Below are 9,683 nucleotides of genomic sequence, written 5' to 3' on the forward strand. Positions count from 1 at the left end.
CAAAAAGTTGTATTTGTTCATTCTTTTGGCAAATCTTTCCTGTGCCAGATTTACAGACCAGTACTATCCTGGATATTAGGATTTCAAGGAGCTTGAAATCCACCTAACACTGGGAATATTAATGAGGAAGAAGACAGCAGTGGTTGGAGCATCGAAAGGCTGCCTCTTGAAGGAAGTGGGACTCAGAAAGGCAGGAAGACCTCAGGCAAAGACCCAGGAGACAGGTACATTGTTTTCAATTCAAAGGCCATAAAGCAGGGGGCTTCCCTGGTGGCTCAGTGGGAAAGAACCCACCTGCCAATGCAGGAGATGCGGGTTCATTCCCAGGGTCAGGAAGATCCCCTGGAGAAGGCAATGGCAACCCATTCCAGTATTTTTGCCTGGGAAATCCCATGAACAGAGGAGCCTAGTGGGCTACAGTCTATGGGGTCGCAAAAGAGTCAGACACAACTGAGTGACTAAACAACAAGGAGAGCAGAGGCCTGGAGGGAGGAAAGGGTGAGGCGGTCCTAGAGGAGGAATTCTTAGGAAAAGCAAGTCTTGAGGCCAGCCTCTTCCACGTAAGGGAGGCCCATTACCCGATTCCTGCAGTTCCTATCTCCTTCCCCTCTGCCAGTCCACATCCCAGGCCCAGAGTGCTGGGACTGAGCCATGCTTCTGAGTTCTCAGCCACTGGAGAACTCATGGGAATCCTTCTCATTTAATCTTCACAATACCCTGAAATAGGTAATAGTAGTTTTATCCTATTTGGCTACCAAGGGAATGGAAAAGAAAGAAATGGAAGGAAGTGCTGTGAAAGGCAGAGCCAGGACTTAAACCCAAGCTTTCTGACTGTTCTACTACCATAGTTCCCGCACAGCTAGATGTTCTGCATCATACATTCTGCCCAACAGTGTCTGTGCCATCTGAACTGACTCCAATGTTGACTTTTTTTTTGGCCATACCGTGTAGCATGCAGAGTCTTCATTCCCTGACTGGGTATATCAAACCTGCACCCCCCTGCGATGGAAGCGCAGTCTTAGCCACTGGACTGCCAGGAAAGTCCCAATGTTGACTTTTTAGCTCTGAGTGGTCAATAACACAAGAGAGCATACTCATCGCTGCCTCCAGAGATTCTGCGAGAACCAACAGAATGGTAGATAAATACACTTTGGAAGATCCCATGTAAAGCCAAGGAGTTACTTATATGATCTCCAAAGCACACTGTGAGAAACAGTGTCAAAGAGGCATTTCAAAGAACACATTCTTTGCATACCGCTAAAAAAAGGTCCAAGTAAGGAAAATAAAAATATTCAGGAAGCTAGCGCAGCTCCTGTAGCAGAGTAGGTAAGAGACAGCCAGCCTCTCTGACTTCAAGCAGAGAGGTAATGGCAAAAAAAATGGTAGCATTTGGGAAGCATCAAGGAACCACAGGGAAAGATACAGTCCCTCCTCCCCAAGCAATTCATGGTCTATGTGGAAAGGAGCAACGTGTGTAGCTGCAACTGGCACCTTGTCAGTTGCTCTAAAATTCACCAACCACGTGATCTCCTTGGATCCTTATCAATACCCCACGAAACGTTATTTTCATGCTTTTTCAGATGGGGAGACTAAGGTTTGGACCTCAGTCACTTTTGCAGTGACTGGTAATGAGTAGCCAGATCTTGAGAAATGAGAGCCTGCAATCTTCTTACTGCATAGTTTACTTCTTACTGCATAGTAAATAATTCTAAACACCATGAAAGAAAGTATTACTTACTCTGTAATATTAAATTGAGAAGGTACCCCCAGGAGCCTGGAGATCATTTTCAGACAAACAAGGAAACAACTACTTTCCCTGAAGAGGTTGTACTGATGAAATATGAACTGCTTTAGAAATGCTTTCTAAGTAGCTGGATTCACAACTAAAAGCCACAATGGATTATTGAGGGAGAGATTAAAAAGATATACAGGTTTACATTTCTAACCTTAAAAAGTTACATAAAGTGGTATGAAAGCCACTTCCATTCAGTCAACCTAGCCTGGCTACCTTGCAACTGATTTTTACTGATTATCCACTACTTTCTGGTGCTGCCTCAGGTCTGGGGAGCATGGTCCTGGCCTGCAAGAGCTCAGAACACTGGGGGATAATTACTGTCCTATACAGACCATGCAGAGAAATGGAAGAAGTGCTGTAGCACCTCAAGGAGGATTGGATGTATCCTACTGGAGGAAGCCAAGGAAAGCTTCTCAGATATTTGGATTGGACCCTACAGGTAAAGTCTTGAGCTTGCCAAGAACAGTAAGAAAGAAGAAACAGTGCAAAGACTAGAGATATGACAGAACATGGTGTACATGGAGAACACAGAATGGGGACCATGGTATCCACAGAGAACCATGGAATGAAGGGCATCTGTGAAAACCCACAGCTAACACTGTACACCGAAATCAGATTGATTATATTCTTTGCAGCCAAAGATGGAGAAGCTCTATACAGTCAACAAATACAAGACCAGGAACTGACTGTGGCTCAGATCATGAACTCCTTATTGCCAAATTCAGACTGAAATAGAAGAAAGTAGGGAAAACCACTAGACCATACAGGTATGACCTAAATCAAATCCCTTATGATTATACAGTGGAAGTGAGAAATAGATTTAAGGGACTAGATCTGATAAACAGAGTGCCTGATGAACTATGCACTGAAGTTCGTGACATTGTACAGGAGACAGGGATCAAGACCATCCCCACGGAAAAGAAATGCAAAAAAGCAAAATGGCTGTCTGGGGAGGCCTTACAAATAGCTGTGAAAAGAAGAGAAGCGAAAAGCAAAGGAGAAAAGGAAAGATATAAGCATCTGAATGCAGAGTTCCAAAGAATAGCAAGAAGAGATAAGAAAGCCTTCCTCAGCGATCAATGCAAAGAAATAGAGGAAAACAACAGAATGGGAAAGACTAGACATCTCTTCAAGAAAACCAGAGATACCAAGGGAACATTTCATGCAAAGATGGGCTCGATAAAGGACAGAAATGGTAGGGTCCTAACAGAAGCAGAAGATATGGCAAGTAGAGGTGGCAAGAATACACAGAAGAACCGTACAAAAAAGACCTTCATGACCCAGATAATCACAATGGTGTGATCACTCATCTAGAGCCAGATATCCTGGAATGTGAAGTCAAGTGGGCCTTAGAAAGCATCACTACAAAGCTAGTGGAGGTGATGGAATTCCAGTTGAGCTCTTTCAAATCCTGAAAGATGATGCTGTGAAAGTGCTGCACTCAATATGCCAGCAAATTTGGAAAACTCAGCAGTGGCCACAGGACTGGAAAAGGTCAGTTTTCATTCCAATCCCAAAGAAAGGAAATGCCAAAGAATGCTCAAACTACCGCACAATTGCACTCATCTCACATGCTAGTAAAGTAATGCTCAAAATTCTCCAAGCCAGGCTTCAGCAATACGTGAACCGTGAACTTCCAGATATTCAAGCTGGTTTTCAAAAAGGCAGAGGAACCAGAGACCAAATTGCCAACATCCGCTGGATCATCGAAACAGCAAGAGAGTTCTAGAAAAATATCTATTTCTGCTTTATTGACTATGACAAAGCCTTTGACTGTGTGAATCACAATAAACTGTGGAAAATCCTGAAAGAGATGTGAATACCAGACCACCTGACCTGCCTCTTGAGAAATCTGTATGCAGGTCAGGAAGCAAGTTAGAACTGGACATGGAACAACAGACTGGTTCCAAACAGGAAAAGGAGTACATCAAGGCTGTATATTGTCACCCTGCTTATTTAACTTCTATGCAGAGTACATCATGAGAAACGCTGGGCTGGAAGAAGCACAAGCTGGAATCAAGATTGCTAGGAGACATATCAATAACCTCAGATATGCAGATGACACCCGCTATGGCAGAAAGTGAAGAGGAATTAAAAAGCCTCTTGATGAAGGTGAAAGAGGAGAGTGAAAAAGTTGGCTTAAAGCTCAACATTCAGAAAATGAAGATCATGGCATCCGGTCCCATCACTTCATGGGAAATAGATGGGGAAACAGTGGAAACAGTGTCAGACTTAATTATCTTGGGCTCCAAAATCACTGCAGATGGTGACTGTAGCCATGAAATTAAAAGACGCTTACTCCTTGGAAGAAAAGTTATGACCAACCTAGATAGCATACTGAAAAGCAGAGACATTACTTTGCCAACAAAGGTCCGTCTAGTCAAGGCTATGGTTTTTCCTGTGGTCATGTATGGATGTGAGAGTTGGACTGTGAAGAAAGCTGAGCGCCGAAGAATTGATGCTTTTGAACTGTGGCATTGGAGAAGACTCTTGAGAGTCCCTTGGACTGCAAGGAGATCCAGTCCATTCTGAAGATCAGCCCTGGGATTTCTTTGGAAGGAATGATGCTAAAGCTGAATCTCCAGTACTTTGGCCACCTCCTGCGAAGAGTTGACTCATTGGAAAAGACTGATGCTGGGAGGGTTTGGGGGCAGGAGGAGAAGGGGACGACAGAGGATGAGATGGCTGGATGGCATCACTGACTCAATGGTCGTGAGTCTGAGTGAACTCCGGGTGTTGGTGACAGACAGGGAGGCCTGGCGTGCTGCGATTCATGGGGTCGCAAAGAGTCGGACATGACTTGAGCGACTGAACTGAACACTGTACTCATCAGTGAGAGTCTGAAAGCTTTTCCCCCGAGATCAGGAACAAGACAAGGATGTCTGCTCTCACCACTTCTATTCAACGTTGTCCTGGAGGTTCTAGCTGGAGAAATGAGGCAAGAAAATGAAATACAGGCATACCTGGAAGATACTGTGGGCTCAGTTCCAGACCACTGCAATAAAGCAAGTTACACAAATTGTTTGGTTTCCCAGTGCATATAAAAGTTATGTTTACACTGTATTGTAGTCTATGAAGCGTGCAATAGCATTCTATCTATAAAAGACAATATACATACCTTAATTAAAAAATACTTCATTGCTACAAAATGCTAACCATCACCTGAAGCTTTGCTGAGTTGTAATGTTTCCATTGGTGGAGGGAGTGAAATATTGTGAGAACTGCCAGAATTGCCAAAATGTTACACAGAGACATGAATTAAGCAAATGCTGTCTGAAACTGGTGCCAACAGTCTCATTTAAGGCAGGGTTGCCACAAACCTTCATTAAAAAAAAAAGTAATTATCTTCAAAGTGCAATAAAGCAAAACCCAATAAAATGAGATATGCCTGTAAAAAGCACCAAAGGAAAAGATGATGTAAAACTATATTTGCAGGTGACATGATCTTGTATATAGAGAATCCTAAAGAATCCACACCAAAAAAGAAAACAACCAACACCTTTAAGAACTAAATAAACAAGTTCAGCAAGGTTACTAAACTTGAGATTGAACTTGAAGGACACAAGATCAATATATAAAATGAACTGGGGTATTCTGGGTTTTGCGGGTTTTTTTTTTTTTTTGGCCACACCATGCAGTTTATAGAATCTTAGGTCCCCAACCAGGACTGAACCTGGGCCCCCGGCAGGGAAAGCTCAAAGTTCTAACTACTGGACCACCAAGGAATTCCCAAGGTCAGTTCGATCTTTATTTTTTAACTGTATTTTTATAATAACTGCAATGAACTGTCTGAAAATGAAATTAAGAAAAGAATTCCATTTAAAGTAGCTAAACCCCAAATACTCAGGAATAAATTTAATAAAAGAAGTGCAAGACTTGTACACTGTGATAGATTGGAAGACTTCATATTGTTGAGATGCAACCTTCTACAAATTGATCTATAGATTCTACAGAAATGCATTTCTCTGCATGGTCTGTATAGGACAGTAATTATTCCCCAGTGTTCTGAGCTCTTGCAGGCCAGGACCATGCTCCCCAGACCCGAGGCAGCACCAGACAGTAGTGGATACTCAGGAACAATCAGCTGCAATCCCTGTTAAACTCTTAGCTATCATTTTTGCAGAAACTGACCAGCTGATTCTAAAATCCACGTGGAAATGTAAATAACCCAGAACTGCTAAAACCACCTTGAAAAAGAGCAAAATTGGAGAATTCATACTTTTCACTTTCAAAACTTATTACAAGGGGCTTCGCTGGTGGCTCAGTGGTAAAAATATACCCGGCAAGGTAGGATACACGGTGTAGATCCCACAAGCTGTGGAGCCCCCTGAGCCACAGCTACTGAGCCTGTGCTCTAGAGGCCGAAAACCCCAACTACTCAGCCCATGTGCCACGAGAGAAGCCACTCACTGAAATGAGAAGCCCATGCACTGCAACGAAGCGTGGCCTCCATCCACTGCAACTAGAGAAAAGCCCTCGCAGCAACAAAGACTCAGTACAGCCAAAAGTTAAAAAAAAAAAAACACAAAACTCCAGTAACGAAAACAGTGTGCTACTGGCACAGACATATAGATATGTGGGACAAAACGGAGCTCCAGAAATAAGCCTGCACACTTACAGTCAACCGATTCTCAACAAGAGTATTAACACCATTCAACGGGGAAAGAATAGCCTTTAAAAAAAATTATCTTTATTTTTTTTGGCTGCACTGGGTCTTCGTTGCTGCACTCAGGCGTTCTCTAGTTGTGACGACTGGGGCTACTCTCTGGTAGCGGTGCCGGGGCAGAGCAAGGGCTCTAGGTGTGTGGGCTCAGCAGTTGTGGTGCAGGGGCTTAGATGCCTCATGGCTATGGGATCTTCCCAGACCAGGGATCAAATCAGTGTCCCCCTGCATTGGCAGGCGGATTCTTAACCACTAGACCACCACTGAAGTCCAGAATAGCCTTTTAAACAAATGGTGCTGGAATAAATCCATCATTTGCATGCAAAAGAATGAAGTTGGCCCTCTACTCATACCACACACAAAATTAATTCAAATGGATCAAAGGCTTTATATGAGAGCCAGAACTATAAAACCCTTAGGAAAAAAACATAAGCATAAATCTTAGGGACTTTTGTGCTTCAAAGGACACTATCAAGAAAGTGAAAAAGACCATCCACAAAATAGGAGAAAATGTATTTGTAAATCATTTATCTGATAAAGGTCTAGTATTCAGACTATATCAAGAACTCTTACAATTCAACAATAAAGACAAATAACCCAATTAAAAGGTAGGCAAAGATTCTTACTAGACATTTCTTCACAGAAGATATACAAAAGGTCAGTAAGTACATGAAAAGATATACCCAAGAGAAATGAAAACGTATGGTCACACAAAAACTTATACACAGATGTTTGGAGCACACATTCTTAATGGTCAAAAAGATATGGAATATCCCAAATATCCACCAACTGATGAACGGATAAACAAAATGTGGTGTATCTATATAGTTGATCCTTGAACTTGGGGGTTTAGGAATGTCGACCCTCCATGTGGTTCAAAATTTGCAAAATTCTTACAGCCTACCCTCCGTATCATAGGTAGCTCTGCATCCATGGGTTCAACCAACCATTAACCATGTACTACTCTAGTACGTATTTACTGAAAACACCCACATTTAAGTGAGCCCATGCAGTTCATGATCAACTGTATAATGAAATATTCAGCCATAAAGAGGAACGAAGTATTGGTAAACACTACATGGATGAATCTTGAAAACATTATGCTAAATAAAAGCAGCCAGGTGGAAATGGCCATGTATTATATGAGCCCATTTATATGAAATATCCAGAAAAGTCATATCTGTAGATAAAGTGTATTAGTGGTTGCCTGAGACTCAGAGGAGGGAAAAATTGGGAATGCTTGCTAATAGGTATAGGGTTTCTGTTTGCTGTGATGAAAATGCCCTAATTAGGTAATGCACCATTAGGTAATGGTGATGATTACTCTATATGTATGTACATATATATGTATAAATTATATGTTTACTATAAATACATGTACTAAATATTGCTGAAATTAAAGTACACTTCAAAGGCAAATTTTATGGTGTAAGAATTATATCTCAAAAAAAACACAAATAAATCCATAGAGCCTTCTGGTGGGATGAAAGTCAAAAGTCAGAAATATTGCAAGCTTTCTTCAGCAAATAACACAATTTCCTTTACTTTAAAAAAAAATTTTTTTTTTTACATCTTTTTAAGAATTTTTATTTATTTGGTTATGTCAGGTCCTAGTTGCAGCACTCAGGATCTTTAGTTTTAGCATGAGGGATCCAGTTTCCTGACCAGGTATCAAATCCAGGCCCCCTGCACTGGGAATGTGGAGTCTTAGACACTTAGACCACCAGGCAAGTCCCTCAAGTTCCTTTAGTGTCCTTTAGTATCTCCTTTTACTGTGACAAATTTGAGCACCTAGAACAGTGCCCAGTACTTGGTTAAATAGTCAAATGTCTGTTGAGTCAATGATTACCATAGGCATAAAGAAGGAGAAAAAGGCATTACCTGGGTCAACATTTTAAAACTAGATAATTTGAGAAAGGTTACTCATCTAACCATATAAAACCGAGGAAAGCTATGGCATTATGGGAAAAAACCCAGCCACTGCTTTTTTTCTATTGCTGGTGACAAGTTAGGCAAATTCTGAGAAAGCACTGGGCTGTCCTCATTCATTTTGTATCACACATTGCCTCTGATTCAGACTCATTCCAGAGAAATCTTAGACTGGCTTCCCTTCTCTCCTCAAGGACACTTCCTGCCTATAGAATCCAAATGAGATTGGACTTATTCCTGCCCCTTGGTTAAGAGAGTTTACTAGGAATGACTGACAGAAAACCAATGTTTTTCAAGGAAAGCAACTTGCTTCCCAAGCTACTTCCTCTAAAATCACTGAGGATGATACATGAATAATGAAGAGACCAGGTAGAATAGGAAATTTAATTCTTGTAAGGATAGGATCAGCAGGTCCAGGATAAAGGGACCATCCAAGGTGAATTAACACTTTCTGACCACCTAAGTGGCAGGTGCTGTGAGGCCATACAAAGGCACAATCCATGCCCTTGAATTTTTAGTCCAGTGGGGTAACAGGGACGGAATCATTTAAATTATGAAACCATTAAGTTCCAAAGAGAGGAGCAATTTGCCCTGAGTGCAGACGTGATTCTTTCTGCCCAGGAAATCAAGTTAGTTTCCTGGCTGTGGTATTTGGCTTATACACCTTGGCTTCTATCTTAGGATTTGAACAGATATGATATGCATAGCAGGCTAAACAGCATGAGCAATACATGAAAATAAAGTAAAAACTCAACAAGAGTGCACAGTGTATCAGATGTGCAGCAGGATGTGGCAGGAAAAATCAATCAAGATCAAATTGGGAGAAACCTTAGTTCCACCCCTCACAGCATATGGGCCTTTCCGGAAACATGAATTGGAGCCACCAATCTGTCGTACCACTACAATGAAGGTAAGTGAAAGTGAAGTTGCTCAGTAGTGTCCCACTCTTTGCGACTCCATGGACTGTAGCCCTCCAGGCTCCTCCATCCAGGGAATTTTCTAGGCAAGAGTACTGGAGTGGGTTGCCATTTCCTTCTCCAGGGGATCTTCCCGTGGAGAAGATCCCCTGGAGAAGGATCTTTACCTTACAATGAAGGCAAGAGTTGTTCAAACAGTTAAAGCAGAAGACATATAGGATGTTGAGAACTTGACTGAACACAGAGAATTATAAAAACTAGGGTTCAAAAGGGCTTCCCTGGTGGCTCAGAGGGTGAAGCGTCTGCCTGCAATGCAGGAGACCTGGGTTCGATCCCTGGGTCGGGAAGATCCCCTGGAGAAGGAAACGGCAACCCACTC

This window comes from Bos mutus, chromosome 10 (genome assembly GCF_027580195.1).
Source record: "Bos mutus isolate GX-2022 chromosome 10, NWIPB_WYAK_1.1, whole genome shotgun sequence".
Taxonomy (NCBI): domain Eukaryota; kingdom Metazoa; phylum Chordata; class Mammalia; order Artiodactyla; family Bovidae; genus Bos; species Bos mutus.